This window comes from Schistocerca gregaria, chromosome 4 (assembly GCF_023897955.1).
Source record: "Schistocerca gregaria isolate iqSchGreg1 chromosome 4, iqSchGreg1.2, whole genome shotgun sequence".
Taxonomy (NCBI): Eukaryota; Metazoa; Arthropoda; class Insecta; order Orthoptera; family Acrididae; genus Schistocerca; species Schistocerca gregaria.
In genome coordinates, this window is record NC_064923.1 from 377,317,887 (window position 1) to 377,330,607 (window position 12,721).

Sequence of the window (12,721 nt, forward strand, 5' to 3'; positions counted from 1 at the left end):
TACAAATACTTTCAGAAAAGATTTCCTGACTCTTAAATCTATTTCTCTTCTTCAGAAACGCTTTTCTTGCCATTACTATTCTACACTTTACATCGTCTCTACTTCCGCCGTCATCCGTCATTTTAAGCCCAAATGGTAAAACTTATCTACTACTTTGAGTGTCTCGTTTCCTAATCCAGTTTCCTCAGCTTCACCTGATTTAATTCGACTACATTCCATTGTAATTGTTTTGCTTTTATTGATGTTCATCTTACATCCACTTCCCAAGACGTCCATTTCGTTCACCTGCTCTTCGAAGTCCTTTGCTGTCTCTAACAGAATTACAAAGTCATCGGCTAACCTTAAAGTTTCTATTTCTTCTACGTGAAATCTAATTACTTCTCCAAACATTTTTTTGTTGGTTCCTTCACTACTTGCTCAATGTATAGATTGAGTAACATCAGGGATTAGCTACAACACTGTCTCAATTTCTTCTCAGTCATTGCTTTCTTTTCATATCCCTCGACTCTTACAACTGCCATCTGCTTTCTGTAAAAGCTGTAAATAGCTTTTCTCTCCCTGTATTTTACCCCAGCTCCCTTTAGAATTTCAAAGAGAGTATTCCAGTCAACAGTCTTAAAAGCTTTCTCTAAGTCTACAAATACTATAAACGTCCGTTTACCTTTCCTTAACCTACACTCTAAGGTAACGTTTCTCCGGGTTCCAAACTGATCTCCGAGGGGGGCAGCTTCTAATAGTTCTTCCATTCTTCTATAAACTATTCGTGTTAGTACTTTGGAACCATGAAACATTAAACAGATAATTCGGTAATATTCACACCTGTCAGCACCTGTTTTCTTTTGAATTGTAATGACTACATTCTTGTTGAAGTCAGAGGATATTGTGTCTGTCTCATAGATATTGCGCACCACACGGAAGAATTTTGTCACGGCTGGCTGCCCCAAGACTATAAGTAGGTTTGACAGAATGTCGACCACTCGTGGAGCTTTGTTCCGATTTGGTTCTTTCAGTGCTCTGTCAAATTCTTCTTGTAGTATCATATCTCCCAAGTCATCTTCATCTATATTCTCTTCCACATATATAATCAAGGCGTATAGTAAAGAATTATAAGAATAGTTTGGACACTACTGTTAAAACCGAGTGACATATACGTGATCAAAAGTATCCCGACGCCCCCAAAAACATACGTTCTTCATATTAGATGCATTATGCTGCCACCTATTGCCAGGTACTCCATATCAGTGACCTCAGTATTCCTCAGACATCGTGAGAGGGCAGAATGCGGCGTTCCGCGGAACTCACGGACTACGAACGTGGTCAGGTGATTGGGTGTCACTTGTGTCATACGTCTGTAAGCGACATTTCCACACGACTAAACATCCCTATGTGCACAGTTTCCAATGTGATAGAGAAGTGAAAACGTGAAGGGGCACGTACACCACAAAAGCGTTCGGGTCGACGTCGTCTGTTGACTGACAGAGCCGACCGGCAGTTGAAGAGGGTCGTAATGTGTCACACAGCAATTCCAAACTGCATCAAGATCCACTGCTAGTACTATGAATTAGGCGGGAGGTGAGAAAACTTGGATTTCATGCTCGTGCGGCTCCTCGTAAGCCAATCACACCCGTAAATGCCAAACGACGCATCGCTTGGTGTAAGGTGCATAAACTGTGGACGCCTGAACAGTGGAAAAACGTTGTGTGGTGTGACGAATGATAGTACACAATGTGGCGATCCGATGGCAGGGTGTGGGTATGGAGAATGCCCGATGAACGTCATCTGCCTGCGTGAGTAGTGCCAACAGTAAAATTCGGAGACGGTGATGTTATGGTGTGGTCGTGTTTTTCATGGAGCGGCTAGCACCCGTTGTTGTTTCGCTTCGCACTATCCCAGCACAGGCCTACATTGATGTTTAAAGCACCTTCGTGCTTCCCACTGTCGAAAAGCAATTCGGGGATGGTGATTGCATCTTCCAACACGATCGAGCACCTGTTCATAATGTACGGCCTGTGGCGGAGTGATTACACGACAATAACATCCCTTCCCCCTACAATAACTTTCATAATGAAAGGATTAAAGTCTTTTAAAAATGTTAACACCAACATAACAAATTAATTTACGTTTTGTTATCATTAACTACTCACGCTTAGCGAGAGAGATGAGGCATCCTCTGTAAAAGTGCCTTGCTCCCTTCTCTTTAATCATTTGGAAGGAAAGTAAGCATGATATGTTCTTTATCCACACGTAATGATGCTTCTAGCATTCCGCGAATAGATGTCTGGCTACTTCGTAAAAGTAGATGAATGACTACTATATACTTCACACCTCCTGGCCAGCTAATTTCCTCATCTACATCAAGGCCATAAACGTGAACCGAATAATTAGGGTTCTCCCTCTCGAAAATTATTAGATCTGGCATTGTGATGGGGTATGAGATGCCTTCGAAGTTATAATGCTTTTAGATGGTAGTTGTTTCATATGTATTCACAAGACATGCGTGATCTTAGTAATTTCTATTGCAAGCCGGAAGAGACTGGGTAAAGCAACATTACCCCAATTTTTCGTATTTTGGGTATCAATATATGCTATTTTAGCGGCAATATCTGGAGAGAGAGAGGGATATAACTAACCCCCCCCCCCCTCACACACACACACACGCACTACCTGGATCACATACGCCGGCCAGTGTGGCCAAGTGGCTCTAGGCGCTACAGTCAGGAACCGCGTGACCGCTACGGTGGCAGGTTCGAATCCTGCCTCGGGCATGGATGTGTGTTATGTCCTTAGCTTAGTTAGGTTTAAGTAGTTCTAAGCTCTGGGGGAGTGATGATCTCAGATGTTAAGTCCCATAGTGCTCAGGGCAATTTGAACTTTTTTTTATGACAAAAAGAAGAGAGTACAAATCAAGGTGGAGTACACAGCATATCGGAAAAACGGCTCAGTATGGTGCTTTCGGTAAAAAGTCTGTAATACTCTGCATTTAATACACCCCGCGATATCACGTCGTCTCTTCCCCAAATTCTGACATTGGTTTCTCTCTGGGTGTACTACCTTCTTTGGGGTGATGCCTCGCACGTGATGGTGGGATACCGCTGGGTGTTGATTTCAGGGAGCTGTCTTTCCAACACTGCACGGCAAACAGGGAGGAAGGTGGCCGGATCTCGATTGGTAACACCAGTGTGGGACTGCAAGATCCTGACCCTGAAAGCACCAGTAGCCACGGAATAGTGTAATGCGGCTGCTTGGTATCCCTGGTTTTCATGAACAAGACTGGCTCGATGTCACCTAATGCTGCTAGAACCAAGATGCCGTCGTGGTGATTGTTCGCAAGGCGAACACGGTAAACATGGTGCTCTATACTAGGTAACGGGATCGCACACGGTTTTGACCGCATCAAATGTGGCGAGTAGATGCTCGGCCTGCTTGTGGCTTCCAGTTCGAGGGTCCAGACTCGTGTGAAGACTGCGGTAAGCACATCAAAATTTCGGGCTGTGACAATGGGATTGCAAGTGATGGCCACAGTGAGTGCTATGATTCGAGCTGTAGCGCTTGCGGACGCCAATTCAAGTGTCCAAATTGGGGTGATGAGTACATTGACATCAGTGGCGTGGTTAGCTCGCCTCTAGACAGGAAAAAGTGAGACTGATAGGTATCACACAGCACACATACAACTGTCGTGTACAACCATAAATAAAAAATAATTTGACGTACTTAAGCCGTGGTTCATAGGGTGATTTGGAATACTCTCATTTCCGTCATTCGGGATATCATTAGACAGATGTTCAGATATGTTCTCATTCAATAAAACGCCCACATCACCGGCTATGTTATCATAGACACTCTATGTAGGCTTAGATTGTTAAGGTGTAACGGGTTGTAATACGAAGTAATAATATGAAGTGAATAAATAACAACAAAGCATCTCAGTGATCGTTGACATCCGTCAAGAAAGCTGGCTGGACAACAGCGTCATGGCCTGTGGCAGCTGGAGGGCTATCTTGTCAAGTGCATCTAGAAGGAAAGAAAACCTAATTACTCTATGCAGGCTTAAATTATTACTGGCAGAATAAATGAGCTGCTTGGGGGAACACAATGGTAAGCGCCATCGCCGTGTATTTTGCGGTAGATGGCTAATGACACCACATGTGGGATGCACAATGCAGTAAACTTACTAGTAGTTCCAAATGAATTCAACAGATGTCAGGGAGGAGCTTAATGGTAAGCGCCACTGTCCGTCTGTTGCGGAAACATAATGGTAAGTGACAGAGAGAATGGCGGCAAGTAAAAACATCTCTGAGATTATGGCAACAGTGAACATGGCAGAAGTCGAGGAATATACTTCCAATGATACTAATATCTTCGAAACGGATCCAGAATACATTCCTCACGATTCAGATGACTCAGAGGTATGTTAGTTTGTAAATATACTGTCTTTAGTTCGTTTCACGAACGTAATAGTAAGTGCATGTACACACCATTATGTTCCTGAAGTACAATTGAAAATTACGTTCGCCGACAAGTACAAGATGTGTACAGTCCAGATCGGTGGTGCGAGATCATCAAGAAGTCGGCTGGTATGCAATATGAAAAGAGAGGATTTCTATCAAATACGACACTCTAAAGAAGCGTTTGTCTTCAGAAAGAAGACAGTTGATGATCGAGTTGTCAACCTAAGGAAAATATGTAGGTGGAAGGTGAACTCCGAATATCCACCATCTTTATTCATGAGCGAAACATTGTCATGACATTTGGCATGAAATAAATTTCAGGAAACGTGGAAGGCAAGGACCAGTTTCTACGCTTCGACTTAAATACAAGGGGCCAAGGCTTATTGAAAAGAAGGAAGTTGCTGACGTCCTGTCGCTCCTAAATTACATGTCACCTGTTCACAATGGATTTTTCCTGTCACTAAAGCCAACAGTTTTAGATGAAAAAGACATTAATAATGAGAGTGACGAATGATTTTGCAGTTTCAGTAAAGTGTTGAATACCTACTGTAAAATTTAGTACGTAATGTTCTATCACTATGTGTTGCTAATGGTGGACAGTAATATAATAATTTTTGTATATTTCATTTGTTTTAGTCAGTTCTGAGTTTTATTTATGTCTGTATAGTAGAAGATAGATGTTAGAATCACTACAGAATAAACGGACTGTTCAAAACAAATTATTCAGGTTTGCAGATCAATTGAAACTTTAGAAGCACTGTATCTCGAAACTGTGATTTTGGCGCTTACCATTTTGTTCCCCCGAGCAGCTCAAATAGTAATACGTATCGGCTCCTTAACAATCGGTTACGTCCTGCGCAAGGACTGGCTGGAGGATGGAGTCACATAACTAGCGAGAGTTTGACATTGGTAGCAGCTACAGAAAAGAGTAGAGCACTGTATGCAAGCATGAGAGAAAAAAAATCGACAGTTCACATCATCTAGGGAAAATACACATCTTGTAAGCACTGTTCGTAATATGTTTTAAAGAAAATACATGAAATACGAGTACTTACATTCCTGGGGTGAGCCTTACTTTGTTCGTCAAAGATCGCTTATGGAATGTCGTTCTCATTCAATAAAAGAGGACGTATCATTGCGATCAACAGTGCTGGACTGACGCTTTTCGTTCACACAGTCGGCGATTTTAATCGGAATGACTAAGAAACGCTTAGGCCTTCTTATTTATATCCAGCGGTATACATGTTCCGTCCTGTCGGTGCTGATGTTATGTTGCATTTGTCAGCTTGCTGGTACCACATACGTTATCATATCGACACGTTCTTTAAAGACAATAAGAGTTGCCACTTTTCCAAAGTTTTTTCTCCCATGGAACGGAAGCAGCCAGCCTGCATATGCATAAGTAAGAGAATTAAAACCACACCCCCGGTGTTCCTCTTCAGTCAGCCTGCGGATACAGCATATTTGATAATTTCGACACGTCTTTTTTTTAATATTCCTAACTGTGTGCACATGCGTTATTTCTAGAACCCGATAGTGTCACAGCGCCCGGACGTGCATTTTCGAGGCGAGGCGCAGTTGCCCGTCGATGCTCGCACCAAACACACGTCACATGAGCGATCCGGTATGGTATGAAGAAAAGAGTTCGCCTCCCTCGTAAACTGTGTACATGGATTCATATATTGGACGCTTGGCATTTTGTCATACACAGAGGCCCTTGCTGGAATACGGCAGCAGGCTGCCGTGGACTGTCTTCGATACACAAAGATTATTTGCTTCAGTTCTTCTAGAGCAGCACAGGCTTAGTATGTTAAGTACTTACCTGATGCTTGATAGTAAGTAGGTGGGAAAAATCATCAAGTGGATACATAAAAACGAAGCTCCCTTTTTAAAGAAAAGGACAATAGTTATTTATTGAGAATAAATCTTAAAAATATTTGAACGTCAGGTTAGCTTCCATTAGGAAAGTTGGTGCACTCAGCGACTGTGGTATTATTTATAAATTATAGAGCGCAGCGATCAGTCGTCCTTTTTTTGGAGGTTTTATTTGGCAAATACAGATTTCGGCTAGTGCCTAGCCATTATCAATGCACTATTTTCTAGGCGCGATACTGACTGACACCAGAACAACAGGGAACTGACATGTCTCGGCACTAGAAAAAGACGTAATATAATGGTAGAGCGATTGAGTTTAGATCGTTTGTGATTGAATAGCAGAAAAATAAAAAAAAGTATATAATAATAGATCATCTTACTCAATAAAAAGCTTTGCTTCCTACGGTCTACCATGCTCCACCTCTGCATACATTTTCGTGGCATCGCAACTTATTGGAAACGCCGTTCGAAGAGTTCCCATTGCCATTTAACGGTTGTTGATTTTGCTCTTCGTCTTTTACCATTATACCCCCTGCTCTCTCAACCTCGCTATAGCCAGTGTCCCAGCTCTCCATATTTCTTAGACTGTGGCTGTCAACGCTTCCATTGAATGCGACCCCAATGTGCAGAGCGATAAAAACCGCACAACAGTAGAAAAGACGTTTCTTCTAGCCCGCAATTTCGTTACTACGAGAAATTGGGGTATAATCAGAAGTTAACGATGAAACTTTTCAATGCGACAACTTCAAATTTAATTCAGTGAAAGATAAGTATATGTACTACAAGAGCTCATTTTTGTATTTTAAAGTATGTTGTTGTTGTTGTGGTCTTCAGTCCTGAGACTGGTTTGATGCAGCTCTCCATGCTACTCTATCCTGTGCAAGCATCTTCATCTCCCAGTACCTACTGCAACCTACATCCTTCTGAATCTGCTTAGTGTAGTCATCTCTTGGTCTCCCTCTACGGTTTTTACCCTCCACCGGCCCTCCAATACTAAATTGGTGATCCCTTGATGCCTCAGAACATGTCCTACCAACCGATCCCTTCTTCTGGTGAAGTTGTCCCACAAACTTCTCTTCTCCCCAATCCTATTCAATACTTCCTCATTAGTTATGTGATCTACCCATCTAATCTTCAGCATTCTTCTGTAGCACCACATTTCAAAAGCTTCTGTTCTCTTCTTGTCCAAACTATTTATCGTCCATGTTTCACTTCCATACATGGCTACACTCCATACAAATACTTTCAGAAATGACTTCCTGACACTTAAATCTATACTCGATTTTAACAAATTTCTCTTCTTCAGAAACGCTTTCTTTGCCATAGCCAGTCTACACTTTATATCCTCCCCAAATAGCAAAACTCCTTTACTACTTTAAGTGTCTCATTTCCTAATCTAATTCCCTCTCCATGGATTTTAATACCTACTCCGAATTTTTCTTTTGTTTCCTTTACTGCTTGCTCAATATACAGATTGAATAACATCGGTGATAGACTACAACCCTGTCTCACTCCCTTCCCAACTACTACTTCCCTTTAATTTCCCTCGACTCTTATAACTGCCATCTGGTTTCTGTACAAATTGTAAACAGCCTTTCGCTCCCTGCATTTTACCCCTGCCGCCTTCAGAATTTGAAAGAGAGTATTCCAGTCAACATTGTCGAAAGCTTTCTCTAAGTGTACAAATGCTAGAAACGTAGGTTTGCCCTTCCTTAATCTAAGGAATCCAAACTGATCTTCCCATTCGTCTGTAATGAATTCGAGTTAGTATTTTGCAGCTGTGACTTACTAAACTGATAGTTCGTTAATTTTCACATCTGTCCACACCTGCTTTCTTTGGGATTGGAATTATTATATTCTTCTTGAAGTCTGAGGGTATTTCGCCTGTCTCATACATCTTGCTCACCAGATGGTAGAGTTTTGTCAGGACTGGCTCTCCCAAGGCCAATGGAATGTTGTCTACTCCGGGGCCTTGTTTCTACTCAGGCCTGTCTGTGCTCTGTCAAACTCTACACGCAGTATCGTATCTCCCATTTCGTCCTCATCTACATCCTCTTCCATTTCCATAATATTGTCCTCAAGTACATCGCCCTTGTATAGACCCTCTATATACTCCTTCACACCTTTCTGCTTTTCCTTCTTTGATTAGCACTGGGTTTCCATCTGAGCTCTTGATGTTCATACAAGTGGTTCTCTTATCTCCAAAGGTCTCTTTAATTTCCCTGTAGGCAGTATCTATCTTACCCCTAGTGAGATAAGCCTCTACATCCTTACATTTGTCCTCTAGCCGTCCCTGCTTAGTCATTTTGCACTTCCTGTTGATCTCATTTTTGAGTCGTCTGTATTCCTTTTTGCCTGCTTCATTTACTGCATTTTTATATTTTCTCCTTTCATCAATTAAATTCAATATTTCTTCTGTTACCCAAGGATTTCTACTAGACCTCGTCTTTTTACCTACTTGATCCTCTGCTGCCTTCACTACTTCATCCCTCAAAGCTACCCATTCTTCTTCTACTGTATTTCTTTCCCTCATTCCTGTCAATTGCTCCCTTAAGCTCTCCCTGAAACTATGTACGTCCTCTGGTTCTTTTTGTTTATCTAGGTCCCACCTCCTTAAATTCCAACCTTTTTGCAGTTTCTTCAGTTTTAATCTACAGGTCATAGCCAATAGATTGTGGTCAGAGTCCACATCTGCCCCTGGAAATGTCTTACAATTTAAAACCTGGTTTCTAAATCTCTGTCTTACCATTATATAATCTATCTGAAACCTGTCAGAATCTCCAGGCTTCTTCCATGTATACAACCTTCTTTTATCATTCTTGAACTAAGTGTTACCTATGATTAAGTTGTGCTCTGTGCAAAGTTCTACCAGGCGGCTTCCTCTTTCATTTCTTTGCCCCAGTCCATATTCACCTACTACGTTTCCTTCTCTCCCTTTTCCTACTACTGAATTCCAGTCACCCATGACTATTAAATTTTTGTCACCCTTCACTATCTGAATAATTTCTTTTATTCGATCATACACTTCTTCAATTTCTTCGTCATCTGCAGTGCTAGTTGTCACATAAACTTGTACTACTGTAGTAGGTGTGGGCTTCGAATCTATCTTGGCCACAATAATGAGTTCACTATGCTGTTTGTAGTAGCTTACCCGCATTCCTATTTTCCTGTTCATTATTAAACCTACTCCTGCATTACCCCTATTTGATTTTGTATTTATAACCCTGTATTCACCTGACCGGAAGACTTGTTCCTCCTGCCACCGAACTTCACTAATTCCCACTATGTCTAACTTTAACCTATCCATTTCCCTTTTTAAATTTTCTAACTTACCTGCCGGATTGAGGGATCACGCTCCAATCTGCAGAATGCCAGTTTTTTTTCTCCTGATAATGATATCCTCCTGAATAAACTCCGCCCAGAGATCCGAATGGGGGACTATTTTACCTCCGGAATATTTTACCCAAGAGGACGCCATCATCATTTAATCATACAGTAAAGCTGCATGCCCTCGGGAAAAATTACGGCCGTAGTTTCCCCTTGCTTTCAGCCGTTCGCAGTACCAGCACAGCAAGGCCGTTTTGGTAATGGTTACAAGGTCAGATGAGTCAATCATCCAGACTGTTGCCCCTGCAACTACTAAAAAGGCTGCTGCCCCTCTTGAGGAACCACACGTTTTTCTGACCTCTCAACAGATAACCCTCCGTTGTGGTTGCACCTACGGTACGGCTATCTGATCGCTGAGGCACGCAAGCCTCCCCAGCAACGGTAAGGTCCATGGTTCATGGGGTAATTCAGCACTGTGCAACATACGGCTGTACCGAATACCTTCGATAAAAGCCGGTACTCTGGGGCTCACAACCGGCAATATTGTATTTTGAGTCTGAGACATAGGACACACCGATATTCGTGTAAGTTATCTTCATTTCACCTTGTACAAACCTCATGGACTTACTCCTTACACATTTACTTAACCACCTGATTTTCTTGTTGACGAATAGAGTCTCTTGCAAAGAAGGAAATTCGTTTCACTTCCATCTCCAAAATAGCTGTTTGCTTCATACTTGTTCTAACTCTGGGCATTTTCCTCTTCGCCTGATTGATGATATTCTTTGATAATGAGGAACTGGCTTACTGTTCTCGAATGAAGACCCTGTTTGACCATTGGTCGACGGACCAGGTTGTGGAGAAGAAGCACCAACTGACTTTTGGATTCTGGGAATCTGGTATTATTCTTTCCGATGGCGCAAGTTATTCTTCGCTGAAAGTATTTGCATTACGCGGGAAAATACCTGTCTTTTTAAACCGGGACATGACACTTTGCATTGTTGCTGCCCGAGCATATTTAAATCCGAACAACTGAGGTAACTGATATTGGCTTCCCACTTATCCCGTATGGTTGATAAGTCATGTTTATATTTCCTCACCGTAGAATGTGCTTAGCACCCCCATGAAAATGACGTCGAGCGGTTGCAACTTACGGGTCCTGTGTGGTGGGAATCAATCACGACAGTGTAATTTTTAGCGAGGTCGAGAAAATCTATGTTTTTCACAAGAGTTGCGTGGCCATGATAAAACAGAAGAACTGATTCGCTCTTGGAATGTCTGGTGTGAAAATGATGGAATGCAACTTCTGGATGAAGAATTCAGCTTGCATCTACCCATTAGGATGACACACGTTTACTGTTACCGCCAGTGCTCCTTCTAAAGGTTCCTTTTTCACCCTTGCTCGAGGAAACATTAGAATTGGTCGAATGAAATTGCCTGCTGCAGTGAAACAAATTGCTGCTGTTACCAACAGCCCTTGCTAAGCTGATTTCAAGACTCTCACCAGCCTCTCTCCCTTTTGGGCTGTAATGTTTAAATACGCCTTCGGTATTGTTGTCAATCCCGTTTCGTCAACGTTATAAAAATAGTTGAATGGGAATTTGTTCTTCTCGAAGCATTTGCATAAGATTTCTAAAAGGTTCCCAACAGCTGTTTGATGGAAACCCATTGCATGCAAACCCAATTTGGCTCAGGTTTCCTGAGGATGAGAGAGTGGCTCTTACGCAGGTTATTTAGCCAGTCTCTCCCTATCATTTCCTCTTCCGTATACAAACTGTGCTTAAGCTTATTCTTCTCCGCGATTTCATACACCAAGGGTCTAAGTCTTTCGTTGATAGTTCAAATACACGGCGACCTTGCTGTAGAATACCATTTCAGCTTCCCAATATGCAGTGAACACCGTCTTGGAATGACTCACCACTTAAAAGAGATGAAAATATAGTTGATTCTCAAAGGCTTTATACCATTTTCATAAACAAATTGTAGTACATCAATCGACAAAATACTCCTACCATTTCTTTTGCTTCGTCACCTATAGATGTACCATTCCCCGTTTACTTCATTCGATTTTCTAATGTCGACTCTGGTTCACGAAAATTAGTTGCTGGATTTTTTGTGACCCATGTTTGTTTTTTAAACTTTATCAATTACCCTTGCCATATCTATCTCTCTTGCCATATTTACCCCTCCACAACTCTGACTACTGCTATTATATTTGTACGTTCTTCTTGACCTCTTGACATTAAACTATTTATTCTGAAATTATGACGATAATAATAAAAATTATAATAATAGTAGTATAGAGGAAATTGAGAGTTATCTTTTAGACATCTCAAATAAGAAAATACCTCTTAAATAAGTGATAATCAATCCGATTATTAATGACAAATATAATCTAAAAATTGGGTCAAGGTAATAGTAAACACAATATGCAAGTATTAAATTGCAGGAACTAAACCGTATAATACAACCAGACGCCGTTAAAAAGTATAAGCGTGTTACGACATAATTACGCGTAACAAAGTCACGAGGTTCAATATTTTAAACATAGCTGCAGAACAGCAACGGTTTCACGTAATAAAATTATAAACAGCCGACCAGTTGCAATGGATAAAGAAATTCTTTACCTAGGTTTCGACAAACATAAATTTGTCTTCTTCAGAAGGTAGTAATTTTACATTAGTAAGGACTAATGTACTGTCGCCGTTTTTATAATTGTCGGCATAGATCCACATGTCAAAAATAAAATATAGTCCAAGAATTAGGGTTTGTCAATTAAATATAAAATAGCTCATGGATCTTGCAGAGCTCACAACCGACCTAGTGTAATCGACGAGCATAGTCGGATGTTTATGATTTTATAAAGTCATGAGGGTAAAATCGGGTAGTTCCGGTTTGACCCTTTTGCTTCTACTCGGTTTCACACCAAATGTGTTTTTTGTGTAAAATGCCTTCTGCATAAGAAACAAGATGAACAATATTTTCTCATAGCATGTATTCAGAAAGCCCGTCAAATGTATTATTCGTTGTACTTACGAATTTCAGATTGTATTACGACGATATTAGTTCCT